The sequence below is a fragment of the Schistocerca cancellata genome, chromosome 1 (genome assembly GCF_023864275.1).
Source record: "Schistocerca cancellata isolate TAMUIC-IGC-003103 chromosome 1, iqSchCanc2.1, whole genome shotgun sequence".
Lineage (NCBI taxonomy): Eukaryota > Metazoa > Arthropoda > Insecta > Orthoptera > Acrididae > Schistocerca > Schistocerca cancellata.
In genome coordinates this window covers 751,704,295-751,720,007 of record NC_064626.1, presented here as the reverse complement: position 1 = coordinate 751,720,007, position 15,713 = coordinate 751,704,295, and positions in this window count along the sequence as shown.

Here is a 15,713-nt window from a genome sequence, read left to right as displayed (position 1 = left end):
ACCACTCAGCTTTTGCTGGAAAATTGCGGGAGTTGTTCTGTGAATGTTTGAGTCTTTGTGTGTGTGAGGATATGCACGTCAGTGTTGCACCCTGACCCAGCCTATTCCTTGCTGAATAACGATGGTTAATGCAGTTTAGCCTCGTGGAACCATAGAATTAGAATTTTTGTGTGTGTTCCATGTTTAACTAGGTTCAGGGGTACGCTCCACTTTGTAAATAAATGTGTTCTAATCATCAATTTAGTTCATTAAACTTTTCTCCGGTGTTTTCCAGCATGCAATCCTTCCTCCTGTGATCACTAACCTCTTGCACCTGTAACAGAAAGTTACTAGAAACATTTAATAAAGTTCAGTCCCCGAGAAGTCGGTTTTAAGTGCGCTAGTTAGATTTCTTCCCCTTTGAGTATTTTATTTGGAATAGAATGCAGGGCGAAACTTTAGTTCACGTGTCTGGGGCTTCGGATGACTTGACACTCAGGGGTAAATTTTAAGCAGTGTTTTCTCCAGTAGGAAGATCGCGGCTACTAAAGTCCCTGCTACAGGCCGTAATATCGTCCCAGCAAAGAATCAACTACTAATATTTAGACACAAAGGAATTACAGACATTGGCTGCAAGACACAAAGGAATTACAGACATTGGCTGCAAACGGGCATTGATTGAAATCAATCCAGACACAGTGGTTATTGCAGCTGTACGGACTACCCTAGCACGCCCCCCGTGAGATGCAGATTCTCAGCTTATCCACACAATGGTAATGTAATGCCCCTTGCGCATTACCATCATTACTTGTGGAATTTCGCCAATTCCGGTAAGAGTACAAGCCTGGTGTGCATCTGCTCTGAAGAGATCATTAGCTGCCTGAAGTTTCGGATGAGGTTATATCGAAAACTATACATCGGGTAAAAGTAATGGGTAAGACAAGTTCGTAAGCTCAAAGGGTGATATCAAATGATACTACACGTGACCTCCAGCCCCCGCCCTCTTGGGTGGGGCGGGGGACAACTTTTAACTCTTAAATGGAAACACTTTTATTGCAGATTCGAAATATCCATGAAAAAGTAATCAAGTTTTAATCAAGTTTTGTCTGAAACATTTTTTAAACCATTGACAGTTGGTGCTGAATGGAGAAAAAAGTAAAATTGGGGAAGAAAAAATGGTTCAAATGGCTCTGAGCACTATGCGACTTAACTTCTGAGGTCATCAGTCGCCTAGAACTTAGAACTAATTAAACCTATCTAACCTAAGGACATCACACACATCCATGCCCGAGGCAGGATTCGAACCTGCGACCGTAGCGGTTGCTCGGTTCCATACTGTAGCACCTAGAACCGCATGGCCACTCCGGCCGGCAATTGGGGGAGAACTCTGATTTATTTAGGAATATCCGAGAAAGACGCATCAAATCGAAAAAAATGTGCACCAATTCTTTTGTTACGCCGAATTAAGCTATTTTTGTACAAAATGTACTGTATCCTACTTTTAGCGTTACCCAGGAACGACGACATGGACGAAGTAGAATGATGTTCCCCTGGGGTGCTTCATTAGTGTGTTTGCCTCTCACATGTTGGGGTGCTTCATTAGTGTGAGTCCCCTTGTCTCTAACAATTTGGGGTTCTTAATTAATGAAATTAGCCATGAAGAAATTGTTCAAAATTATCCCCATTTATTTCTATGCATAAAGTCAATCGTCTGCGAAAGCTGTCCACTGTTTTGAGCAGCACATCCTGTGATATAGTTGCACATGCTCTTCAAATGCGTTGCTCCATATTGATTCGAATTGTGGGCTGTCTTTCATAAACAATATTTTTTAAATAATCCCACAAGAAGAAATCAGGAGATGTTAGGTCTGGTGAACGTGGAGGCCACTGAGTTGGTCTGCCGCGTCCTACCCACCGACCAGGGTACTGTAAATTCCACACATTTTTAGCATAATGTTCTGTAGGAACAACATCCGTTGCCTAGTTTCTAAATCAAAATCTTCCATTAGCTCCAACAAATCATCGCAGAGAAGTTGTAAATAAGATTCCCCAGTAACATTTCGGTAAAAAAATACGGTTCTATCATGAAACCGTTTAAAATTCCACACCAGCCCATAACAACCATTTGTCAATCGGTCTGTGCCAGTGTGGATTGACAGGGACCAATAATGACAATCATGACGATTTAAGTCGCCATTGTTTTTGAATGTGGCTTCATCGGTGAACATAACGTATCTAAAAAAATCATTGTCCCCTCTTATCATTTACAGGGCCCATTGGCAGAAATGCACGCGTGTTTGCATATTTTTCGTCGTTAATGCCTGTGTCAGTGTGATATGATACACATGATAATTATGTGGCTTCAAAATCCTCAAAACAGTTGATTTCGGTATTCCAGTTTGTCTCTGAATCGCACGATTACTGATTTCGGGATCCAGTTGAGCACAGGAGAAGACGGTAAGGGTATGAGCAACATTTTCATTGTATTCGCGATGACAAGTTGGACAGTGCATGTATCCATTTCGAGCTCGTTGAGTGCAATTTCGAATAATGTTTTCACTTGGATGTCGTCTGTTTGGGAAACGATCCGCATACAATTGCACAACTGCAGCGTAATTGTTATGGCATTCACCTAAAATTAGCGTCATATCAACAGTATCTAGTTTATACTGATCCATAGTTCGCAGTTTGGCCATGGTAGCGCCACAGTCGGGTGAGTAATGCAATTGTGAAGTTCCCTAACGAGATTTTAATACCATTCCGTCTCCCTCAATCAAAAACTGTGGCAGGTGGGATACATTTTGTAAAAAACTGGCTTAATTTGAGGTAATGAAAGAATTGGTACACATTTTGTACCGATTTGATGCATCCTTCTCGGATCATTCTAAATGAATGGGAGTCCTTCACCAATTTTAATTTTTCTCGATTTCAGCTCCATCTATCAATGGTTAAAAAAATGTTTCAGACAAAACTTGAATCCGAATCTGCAATAAAAAATGGGTGTTCGATTTAAGATCGAAAAGTTGCTCCCTGCCCCACCCCAAGGGGTGGGGACTGGGGGTCACGTGTAGTATCATTTGATTCCCCCTTTGAGCTTACAAACTTGTCTTACCCACTATTTTTTCCTGATGTATAGTTTTTGAGATAATCTCATCCGAAACTTCAGATGGACCACGCTGTCTATATACACTACTGGCCATTAAAATTGCTACACCAAGAAGAAATGCAGATGATAAACGGGTATTCATTGGACAAATATATTATACTAGAACTGACATGTGATTACATTTTCATGCAATTTGGGTGCATAGGTCCTGAGAAGTCAGTACCCAGAACAACCACCTCTGGCCGTAATAATGGCCTTGATATGCCTGGGCATTGAGTCAAACAGAACTTGGATGGCGTGTACAGGTACAGCTGCCCATGCAGCTTGAACACGATACCACAGTTCATCAAGAGTAGTGACTGACGTATTGTGACGAGCCAGTTGCTCGGCCACCATTGACCAGACGTTTTCAATTAGTGAGAGATCTGGAGAATGTGCTGGCCAGGGCAGCAGTCGAACATTTTCTGTGTCCAGAAAGTCCCGTACAGGACCTGCAACATGCGGTCGTGCATTATCCTGCTGAAATGTAGGGTTTTGCAGGGATCGAATGAAGGGTAGAGCCATGGGTCTTAACACATATGAAATGTAACATCCACTGTTCAAAGTGCTGTCAATGCGAACAAGAGATGACCGAGACGTGTAACCAATGGCACCCCATACCATCACGCCGGGTGATAACGCCAGTATGGTGATGATGAATACACGCTTTCAATGTGCGTTCACCACGATGTCGCCAAACATGGATGCGACCATCATGATACTGTAAACAGAACCTGGATTCATCCGAAAAAATGAGGTTTTGCCATTCGTGTACCCAGGTACATCGTTGAGTACACCATCGCAGGCACTCCTGTCTGTGATGCAGCGTCGCGGGTAACCGCAGCCGTGGTCTCCGAGCTGATAGTCCATGCTACTGCAAACGTCGTCGAACTGTTCGTGCAGATGGTTGTTGTCTTGCAAACATCCCCATCCGTTGACTCACAGATCGAGACGTGGCTGGACGATCCGTTACAGCCATGCGGATAAGATGCCTATCATCTAGTGATACGAGGCCATTGAGATCCAGAATGGCGTTCCATATTCTGCTAACTGTGATTGGATCTCGACCAACACGAGCAGCAATGCCGCGATACGATAAACCGCAATTGCGATAGGCTACAATCCGACCTTTATCAAGGTCGGAAATGTGATGGTATGCATTTCTCCTCCTTACACGTAGCATCATATTAACGTTTCACCAGGCAACGCCGGTCAACTGCTGTTTGTGTATGAGGAATGGGTTGGAAATTTTCCTCATGTCAGCATGTTGTAGGTGTCGCCACGGGCGCTAACCTTGTGTAAATGCTCTGAAACGCTAATCATTTGCATATCACAGCATCTTCTTCCTGTCGGTTAAATTTTGCGTCTGTAGCACGTCATCTTCGTGGTGTAGCAATTTTAATGGCCAGTAGTGTATATATATTGGATAGTCAATAAACAGCAAGCGTCTGTTGGTGGAAACCTTGTGGAACATTGGTACTCATACAACTTAACACAAGCACCACCTGACGTTCAAAGACAACATTGCCATTAGTCACATGGTCTGGTGGGTATATGCATATGTGATGCCGTTAGCATCCACATGCGGCATGAGAGGCTATGAGTCTGCATAACTAGAACAGAGTAATTTGTAATGATGAACCTTGTATTCAAGTGTATTTCACTGATATTCGTGCAAGAAAAGAAATATTAAACTACATTTTGTGGAGCATAGGCCTCTAGCGATGATGTAAAGCCTGGCAAATACTTAAGTAGCCAAATTTCAACATTTAGAGCTTTGACACATTTGTTAGGTAACTGAAGTCTCTGACTAGAGACGGGTCTGGTATCTTGAAGTATTACTAACTTGTCAAATGACTTCCATTGGGGCTGAAGAGCAAAGCACTGTATACCATTTTTCACACGTAAGAATTTCCAATTCGTTGAAAAATACTCGAGAATGGTATAGAGAACTTAACTGATTTCAGAATTCATAGTAATGGCTCTATAATATTCCGATGTAACAATGTGGTAGCCTGGGGAACGCGTGTTACTTCATCCTCATGTTCATTGAAACAGTATTGGTCATTTACAGTGTTTTGAGAAGGTGTACTATCAATTAGGAGGATATATTCAATTTTGAGAACAAAGACTGCATTATTTAATAAGTAATGCCAACTGAAGGAACAGTGAACTCGCATGTGATTGGATCGCAGTTGGAATTCCCAAATTATGTTTTGTCCAGCTGCAAAATACAGCTGAGGCATAGAATAAGGTGCCTACAACTACCTAGGTTAAGTACCTATGGCTCTCATCAGCGCTTCAAGTGTGGGAACCGTTTCTCCTGCAACTTATTAAATAAAGAATATGTGTCAATATATTACTGACTTTGATTTGAATTTCGTGATGTGAGATGCAGCACAGGGTGAGTCTTTATCATTTTTGCTGGGATGTGTGGGGAGGGAGGGGATAGGAGTAGGAGGGTGGGACGTCCCTTGCTGGTGGCACTGTGCACTACCTCAGTCGATCCCTGCATTTCAAGATGAATGCACACATGAAAATTTTCCAGTTAGGCGCCACCTCCAAACTGCGGCAGTCTAATTATGTAATTAGAACATTTAGTTTCTGGATGTGAGCTTTCCCCAACAAATAAAAGTGAGATCCAGCCCCTGCGAATTGAATTTTATAAATAAACTGTGTATCATATGCTATATAAATGAAATTCCTGTCGGTATAGCCTTCCTCTCCAGCACAGACGGCAGCTTACAGCCCATGGCAAAATCCATTCTCAGTCAGGCATTTGCCTTGGAAGGAGTTCTCATGTGGATCAGTATTCCCCAGGGGGTTTGCTGGGTAAACACTGCTTTTTGGTGGCTCGTTCCGACGGCGACCAATGGCCCGTGCAGGCCAGGCAGTGGGATGGTACAGGAGGAGAAGCAGAGAGAGAGAGAGAGAGAGAGAGAGAGAGAGAGAGAGAGAGAGCACGAGTTTCGACAGGAATTTCTCGGATGCTTTTGTTCAGGGATTAGTGCGACTTCTGGTCTGTCAGTCGTGCACGCGTTGACATCTCTTGGACACCGGCACGTCTCGTGGCCACTGACGGAATACGTCGCTTTGTTTGGTCCCGAGTGACGTGCATGTGCGGTGTGACAAGAACTGGGTACGGGTGGCTGATGGTGTATGCTTTACGATTGAAAGATTTTTGACAGTGTAATTACGTATGATGTGTCTTTCGTGATGGTATTCTTGCTTGATCGGAATGAAAAAGCATCGCAATTGTTTAAATATTCAATTGTTTAAATATTCTATCCCGTAAATTGTTTAAATAAACAATATTCCACATATTGCCTAAATTGTTGAAGCAACATTTCATACACTGCAATCGATTTCCCACCAGATTCTTTACATAAATAAAGAAACTTTATTGTTTAAATTGTTTAGACAATATTCCATACACTGCAATTGATTTCCCTCCAAATGGCCTATCAACTGAGTCCTTTTCCCGCCAATTTCCGGGAGGGAGAGGGGAGGGGAAGGGCTGGGGTTTCCCAGAGGGGGAGGGGTTAGTTAATTGATCAATTTAATTATGTAATCAATAAAATTGATAGAGTGAGAGGGGGCTATTCGTATAACTCAGGCCTGAAAGTGTACCTGCATCAATGTGGGGAAAGTTGGAGGTTTCCTGAGGGGTTGGGAGGAGGAGGGTGAAGGGGAGGGGTGGAGTGATATGGGAAACCATTTAATCAAACAATGGGTTAAGGACTTATCAATCAAAGGGAAAGATTATCCCCAAGAATAACAATACGTTAAGGACATGTCAATGAAAGGAGAACGATAGTTTTTCCCCTGAATGTGTGTTTCTCCCTGATGTAGGCAACCCGCAGTGTGAGGAGACATTGTCTTTGCCCTGCTACTAACGGTCTTCTACAACTATGAAAGTGTTATTCTGTTTCATGTCCTCCCTCCTGGTGCAAAGATCAACTCTGAAGTGTATTCTGCTACCCTCAGGAAACGTAAGAAACAATTTCAGTGTGTTCATCGCCACAAAAATTCAAATGAACCTCTCCGTCTTCATGACAACGCAAGGCCTCATGCAAGGGTAATAAGACTTCATTGGACTGTTCTTCTTCATCCACCCTACAGCCCAGATTTCGCATTTTCCGACTTCCATCTGTTGGGCCCAATGAAGGATGCACTTCGTGTGAAGCTGCAGCAAGACGTCGGGTCCGACGTCGAGCAGTAGAATGGTACAATGCGGGCGTACAGGTCCTCCCAGTAGGAAGTTATGTTGAAAACCAGGGTTTTGTAGCCAAAAGAGCGGGGAGCAATGTGGTGTATTGAATCCTGAATAAAACCAACCTGCCCTCAGAGAAAAAGTGTTGCATTACTTATCGAACATTCCCTGTAGAAACAGGTTTTCCTCTTCATTTCTTTTTTGAATCGGCATTATAAAGAATCACGTTTTACACACAACACCTAGAAAAAAGCCAAATGTTGTTCACTATTACCTTGTTTCCTTCGAACATCCAGGTAAGCAGGCCACGATGGTCAGTTAGAACTGTCAGGAACAGATTTTAAGTGAAGAATTTAGAGATTTTGTTCATTCTCCTATGTAACATTCACATACGGAATGTGAAGGCAAGATTAGACAGATGACAGTACGCACACGGACACTGAAGCAGTCCTGCTTCGCGTGCTTCCTTCGCGATTAGAACGAGAAGAACGCCTAACATGGGGTACAATGCTAAGAACCCTCTGCCATGCACTTCACACTGTTCTGCAGAGTGTAAGCGTGGATGTAGATAAAATAGTACTGCAGAAATCAGACTGTGACAAAATCGAATCGCAGTTTACACCGTCAGCAAATACACAGTTATTAGATATTTTGCGAAAATTGACATATGTCCTCCGAGAGGATCTGAAATAACTTATTCTTAAACAGATTTTTTATTGTCCGTCTAGACCACTTTATTTTTTTAATTTTTTAAAAATATGAAAAGCAATGTAATGTAATGGAAATATGGGATATATAGAACATTATGGAGGGTATTTCAAAAACATTTATCCGACTTCCCAAGACAACATCCTTTACCTGGATGAAGATGTAAACTTGGGGTACATTTTAACATAAGCACAGACTTCAAAGTTGTTATTTTCAAAAGAACCGCCGGATTTTACAAGCATTTATATTTTACATAGATATTCATACAATAGATGGTTCAAATGGATCTAAGCACTATGGGACTTACCATCTGAGGTCATCAGTCCCCTAGACTTAGAGCTACTTAAACCTAACTAACCTAAGGATATCACACACATCTACGCCCGCGGCAGGATTCGAACCTGCGACCGTAGCAGCAGCGCGGTTCCGGACTGAAGCGCCTAGAACCGCTCGGCCACACCGGCCGACATATATTCATAGAACACTGGTGTACGTTTTACAATTTCCTTTACGATCAAAGTTTCCATTTACCTTTCACAAATGCCCCATGTGCCCTCCTCCGGATGCACTACAAAAATCCAGACGATAGTCAGACTGAATTGATACTTCATGCGAGCATGTTCGAAGCTCCTGCATTCACTGCTGCTGCTTGGGAGCACGACGGAGTACATGCATTGCCATACGTTATGACCACACACCCTATCAAGAACCATGTCCGGCCTTTTTTAATGTCCAAGGGACCATCACGATTCGTGGCGGCTTCAGCGTAACTATTGTCTTTGAATAAAAGGTGATTTCTGTTCGTCTCAGTGCGTGTTTCTTTCAGTTACTTTCTGTACTTTACTGTACTGTACAGTACTATGCTGTGCTGCACTATACTGTAGCAATTCTTTCTATGTATGGTCCAAGTGTCATTGAGATATGTTACATAGCAGTTACACTTCGAAATACTTTCGCCCTTGAGTTTTACATACCAGTGTATTTTCAAAACTCAACATGTCGTTATCACCATCGTTTAGGGCTTGTAGCAACTGAATTATGTTATAGTTTGGAACATAAACAACTCGGTCATCAGAGGACTTCCATCTCATGTGTGATGAAACGTGACCAACCTGTTTCGACACATTCCTCTACACGAACGAAGATTTAAGCGATGTACTCCATTCCCCTGTCACATCCTGGGTATAAAATCGAGACTTCAGTTTCATAACTAAGTGATTCTAAGTCAGCAACAGGTGTTTGTGGAGTATTGCAACCTCCGTGTATACATCTACTTGACAGATGTCCTGTTTACAGAGTTAGTGGCGGCATGACGTGTAATTTCACATGTCAAACGCCGCTGCTGTGCACTTATCTGTATTCTTGTAAGAGGTATCCTCCATTACTAACGATCATTTTCTATAGGAGTGATGCGAGCATAGTATAATTTCTGAACCGTGATTGGATGTAGACAGTGGACACTATACATCTCTGGAAAGCTATATTGTGCATGTCTCACACAGAATCGATGTTAAGGAAGTAGTTTTTTTATTTTACAGTTTGTCATCATAGATTGTCATAGAGGAACCTGCAAGAAGGATGTCTGTCATGCACAGAAAATATATTTCTTACATTGGAATATTAACAGCATTGCATTCCTCATGACTAATAAGTCGAACAATCTAACATTATAGCGTGTTTTAAGTGCAGAACCATATAGCCTTAGGAGTGCATGTGTTTATGTTCTCTCTTACCAATACCAGTCCTAGACACTAGAACAATACTTTAGAATTGATGGTGAACTTGATTTATGCAAAATACCTCGAACTCCTTCCGTCTGAAGCTACATTATGCATAAAAGCAACCCGTTTCTCGTTCTTCTTAACCGTGTGTTATTACATCACAACACTTTCATATCTACCACTATACGCCGATAAGGGGTGCTAACCTCCTCGACATGCACAAATCTGAAGAAATCTTGTGTACTTGGATGGGTGCGGAACAGCAATTATGGACTCGGCACACCACATTCGTTCACAATACGAGGCATGTAGCAGTCTACTTCTGGTCAGTTGCAGATGAAATCGGTGACAGTGATGCAGGGTGGGTTCGTCAAAGACAGTGCAAGGAGATCTTTCAATCTCTAACTTTATCCTATGAATGTGAGAATGCCCTGTGACATCCATCTACATAGAGCAAGATCGTAAATTACGCACTATGCTCGAAGTGCTAGAAATATGTAGATCGCTGTCTGGTATACATTGATGTATATGTTCGAGAATTAACAATGAATGGACGTACTGCACAGTCGTCTGTCTACATTCACAATGGTACTCGCAAAGTAGCGGAGGGGTGGTTTAGCGATGATACAGAATCTGGGAAGCATGCTGCCGCATCATTGTTCAGTGTTGAAATTATGATAAAATTGCTAAAATTGTTCCACTATCAACTGTGATGCTTATTATTACAGTGCACTGACAGTGTCTCTTCCATACGATCTGTCCACTGGTTCGCTGTTGATTACAGCATAATAACTGTCTGACATCGCTTGTTTGAGATGGAGAAAGAGTCTTGGTGTAGGGGCAACAGCTTCTGGGGATGGCTTGCATAGAAACAGTGATCACGTACATGACTGCAATATAAGGAATCAATCGAAATGAAACACAGAGCCATCAGCTATCCAGTCACTGTGACAGATGAGTTTAAACATACAGGCCAGCAGTGACCTTTGGATAGCAGTTTGGGAACGCTCCACAACGCCACAAAACTCTCCCGGTTTCCTTATTGGTGTGAATGTATTATATATGTGTGTGTGTGTGTTGCGGGAGCAGCAGCAACAATATGATTTACACCATGCAACGTCTAGTTATCTGTGAGAGGCAATGGATCGAAAAGTGTTAATGTCAGTTTAGAACCTGACTCAGACCTCGAAGTTGATGCGGAAAAATCAAAATGTATGGTGGTGTACAAAGTGTGTTACAGCAGAAAACAACAATGTTTGAAACAACAACACAGCGTCACAGGGAGCCTCTCTTGCTACTGATAGTCTGTGGGATTTGGTCCTCCTCCTCCTATAGTACAGGTGTTGACACTTTACACTGGTCTGTGCAGTGGATCAATACCTGTGTATTTAAAAGGATCACCACATATGCTGGCATGCATATGGTATTTGTTTTGGATGTATCGGGAGAGAGAGATGCGTTAAAAATCTTATCGAGTTCTCTATTGGATTAAGTTTTTATAGTTCGTTATTTCTCTCTGTTGGATGGTACAGAATAACGATGATAGAATGTTGGGGTGATAGACGTGAATGGACCCTGAGGGATGAAGATCTGCTTCAGATTACAGTACCTGTCTGATGTTGGGTCTTCCTAATTTACCTGATAAGGAACACCAACGTTACTGTTTGTACTGCGTTTTATACTACCTCACGTTGCAGGAGTGAGCTTCGTTTGGTGCTGACCTTACACATCATACACGAATGGTGGAGCTATCACAACATGTTCCCATTTCCACCGAATGGTCAAAACACGCCACTTAGCTGAATTACTTTCTAAATTCAGTCATTTTAATATGAGCTTACACTGTCGGCGATGTGTAACCGCACTTTCGGTGTGTTAAAACACACTCCAGCGATCCGAGATGACTGGGTGTTTGTGTTGTCCTCATCATTTCATCATCATCCAGGTAAGTGGCGAAATTAGACTGAGCAAAAGATTGGGTAATTGTACGGGCGCTGATAACCACGCAGTTGAGCGCCCCACAAACCAAACATCATCACCACTCCAGCGATCACCATCTCCATTCAGTGTCACGGTATTGGTGTGGGAAAACCACTTCATTCAGAATTAATGTCATACCTCGATTGATAAGGCTTGTATAGTTTTCAAAATGGATATCGTTAGCGATACTATTCAGCAACTGTAGAGCCATGAGCGATTGTGACAGTAACATAGTCGTTGCGATCGTGTTTTTAAATCTGGCGGCTTGTAAGACGATTACGCCTCTCTTTTTAAGACACAGTGGTACCACTCGCAAGAAAAACTTTTGAGACATGTCCACCAATCGTTGATTTTCGCTCAGTGTTGTTTCATATCGCCAGCATTCAGTTATTGGCGAAGTATTACACTTAGTAATAGGAGATGTGTGATAGATTCGCCTTGTGCATCAGGCTTATAAAGTGTGTGTGTGTTCCAACATGAGTAAATAAAATGGATATGTACCATCGTAAGGGAAGCTATGGATCTGACGTGGAATACTGTGATAGCCGCAAAGAGAATGAAAGATTTTCTTTTTACTTGAAAAATTATGTGAAGTCATAAGAATGGCACAGTCGTCAAGTTGGGGTATTTCCCGTACTTTAGTCATTGTCGAATGTTGTCCAATTGAGGATACCATCGTAATATTTAATTGTAAGTACAGTTATTCAATATATACGTGGCCAGTTTCCTAGGACGATTCTGTCTGGGGGTACATGGTGAGCGGTGGCGGTGGCCTATGGCGGGAACGATTCACGTTTCTAGCTTACAGCAGGAACCATCCAAATGGAAAGGCCGGTTGGAGTACAGGAATATAGCTAACCGAACTGTGTCAACCTCCAGATGTCTGAATAGCGAACCAATAGTCATTAAGTGTTGGGCAGCCTTCGTGATCACATGTGTTCTCTGTGGAAATTTGAGAAGATTGAATATGAACGTATGTTTGTACTGGGAGATTATTTCCTCCTATGTAAATTGGCCAGTTGACTGCTTCTGCACATTTCCCGTCTTTATTTGGTTGACAGAACATCGATTGCGGTGTGTGCTGTGTGCATCTAGCAGGTGAAAGACGGGTGGAAGACACGTTTGCTGGTTCTCCAGACATGAAAAACACCTCAGTTGACTTTTTAAATTATTAGTATGGTTTGTAACCTGTTATATCATCGACATCTAATTCATGAGTGGAATTAACCGTTTCCTTTCCTTTTTTTGTTTTGGGTTTTCACATAAAGGTCTTCGGAGACCAGATAAGTTTCTAGTTACTCAGTGGTTTGCAGCACGTACCACTTCGCTGCATCTTGCTAAAGTATCGGGTTTCTAGAGAAATAATTTCTGGTCTTTATCTTCGGAATTATACTGCGCAAGTGATACTGCTCTGCAAGAGATATTGCTATGTGCTTGATATCGAGAAGTATCACGTAAATGGTACGATATTATAGTAAACCATGTGAGAATACATATGTTCTTTAATCCCAGAGTCTGGAGATGGGTGTAGAATGCAAGCAGGTCGAGGTCAGAAACAGTAACATCTTTATGCCGAGGGGAACCAACCCAACCTTTGTACATCAGTTCAGAGATTGATGTCGGTCCCCTGAGGATGCTCTGGTCGTGCATCGGGCCAGTGTGTGTGTGTGTGTGTGGGGGGGGGGGGGGGGATGACTTGCGACCATTGGCTGTGGTTGATGATTGCCCAAACTCACAGGAAATATCTAGTGCTCCAAGGAGCATATAAGGTGTATGTGTTTATGATATCTATCTTCGTGGTATATGTACGAGTGTCTGGCTATATCCTGAACGCAGAAGTGGCGATTCTGTATGGCGCAGCATATGAATTGTGTGTTTACTACATCGAAAAAGTATGTAGTGATATAGCCAGGTTGGAGGTCGACTACACGCTGAAATATTTAAACTTTTCTTGACAGTAGCAGAGCAGTGTAATTGAGGAAGTGTCTTTCTGTATTTCATGATCTGTAGACCACTTTTGCAGGGTTTAACTGTCAGTGCAATGTGGCGATCTGTACAAAACAGTTTTGCCACTGAAAGGAAAGTCTCGTCTGCAGAAAAAAATCGCTGACAGTGCTCCCACAAAGGCATAAGCAGCAGTTTTGTTGGTAAATTCAGTAAGAGCCAATAAGAATGCTCCATTCATTCACAAGACATTCTTCATTCTGGGACATAGGAGCCTCTACAGACTGGTTCGAACAAGATGGGGGCAAGGTATCTATGGAAAGTTCTGAGAGTGACATAATGTATTCTTTGTTCAAGTGTTCAAAGACAAGTTGAAACAGACCATCTACTTCTTGAGTGATGTTATCTCTCGTCCGCCATTGTGACATTGGGACATCTCCAGCCCAGCAGGTGTAGGACACCGAAAATTCCAGCCATTTTTCTCTTCTGTCTGACAGTGCTTCGAATCCTGTTTGCGTAATTGTTCTGCTTCTCCCGTCTGTGCTTAGACAGTGCTCTCTTTCCAAACAACAATAATGCTTTTACAAATAATGGTGTTTTCACAAGCATGCACAGGCATGATGAAGACATTTAGTCGTGAGAACATGAGCTAACATTTAAGGTTTCTGAAATGTGTGTTGAAAGCAGGACTTTATGAATTCCGGGAAGGTTAACACAAGATGGATGGGGTGCCTCGTCAGGACCATAAGGGTGAATGCATTTGGTGTTATTCTTGGTTATTTTCCTAAGCAGGTTCTGTTAGGAGAAGAATTTCCATGCAGACAAGGCGAGACATCATGAAAGCTCCTACAACAACAAAAGCGACCGTTAACTATTTCTGTGGAAGGGTTGATATGTAATGGATGAGCTGTCTCATTAGGATTACTAGGAAGAATGCATCCTGTACTATTCTAGGATATTTTCGTAAACAGTTTTTCTGAAAGCATTGCAAAAGATTTCTGCTGTGTGTCCAGAGGTACACTTGGCTGTTATTTACAGAGGCATGAGATATCAGTATAGCACTGACAACCTTTTGGCTGCACCTGCAAGGGTGAGTCACTAGGCAAACACCTCACTCAGCAATTATGCCAGCACTCGACTCACAGGTACAAAGGCAGTGAGTCAGCCACTGTGGCTAGGTAAACACATGCGCACCCAGAGGCGTCTTGCATGTGGAACAGGCTGGACCGACGTGTGCACGCTGCCCTACCCCAAACACATCAGTGTACTGCATTATTTCAGTAATTTACTACAAGTTTGCAAGTCTGTAGGCTATTTGTTGTGACCCCAAGCACATCAGGGCGAGTGTTTTGTATCAGCTTGATAAATAAACTATGTGAAATCCATCCCTAAATAAATCGTTCCAACATCCCACTGAAAATAAATAAAGTACACTCCTTCCTCTCTAGCACCTGGACACAGACTGAGTCCTTTTCCTACCATTTTTTCCCCAGACCTCCATCCTGGACTATGTCATGTGAGTGACAAGTGTCCTCTGGTGGCAGTACTGTGTACTATTTCAGTTGGACTTCAGACCTCATGGTGAACACACTGGATGAAGTTATTGCCTATGACAACTCAAATTGTTTAAATAAACAATGCATGGAAAATAAAGACTTACGACCACTCTATCCAGCAGGCCAGCACAGAGTGAGTCATTTTCATGTCAATTCCAAGGAAGAGGTGGTGGTTGGATGATGTAGGTTTGTGGAAGTAGACCTATTATTCTGCAATTTTCTTGGGGAGGGGTGGGGAGAGGAGGGGGAAGGGTAGGTTTGTGGAGGTAGCCCAATTGACCTATTTTCCCGCCACAATTTGATCTTCTGGCCATGATGTCATTGCAACATTGCCACATCTGTCGCCGCCATCTTTGATATGCCATCTTGAGTAAATTTGGCAACATGGAGAATGGAGTAACGCCGGCCCTGCCTTAGTGCTGTGGGGTTCCCAAACACTCGAGTATTACTGAAGAGTGGGTCACACT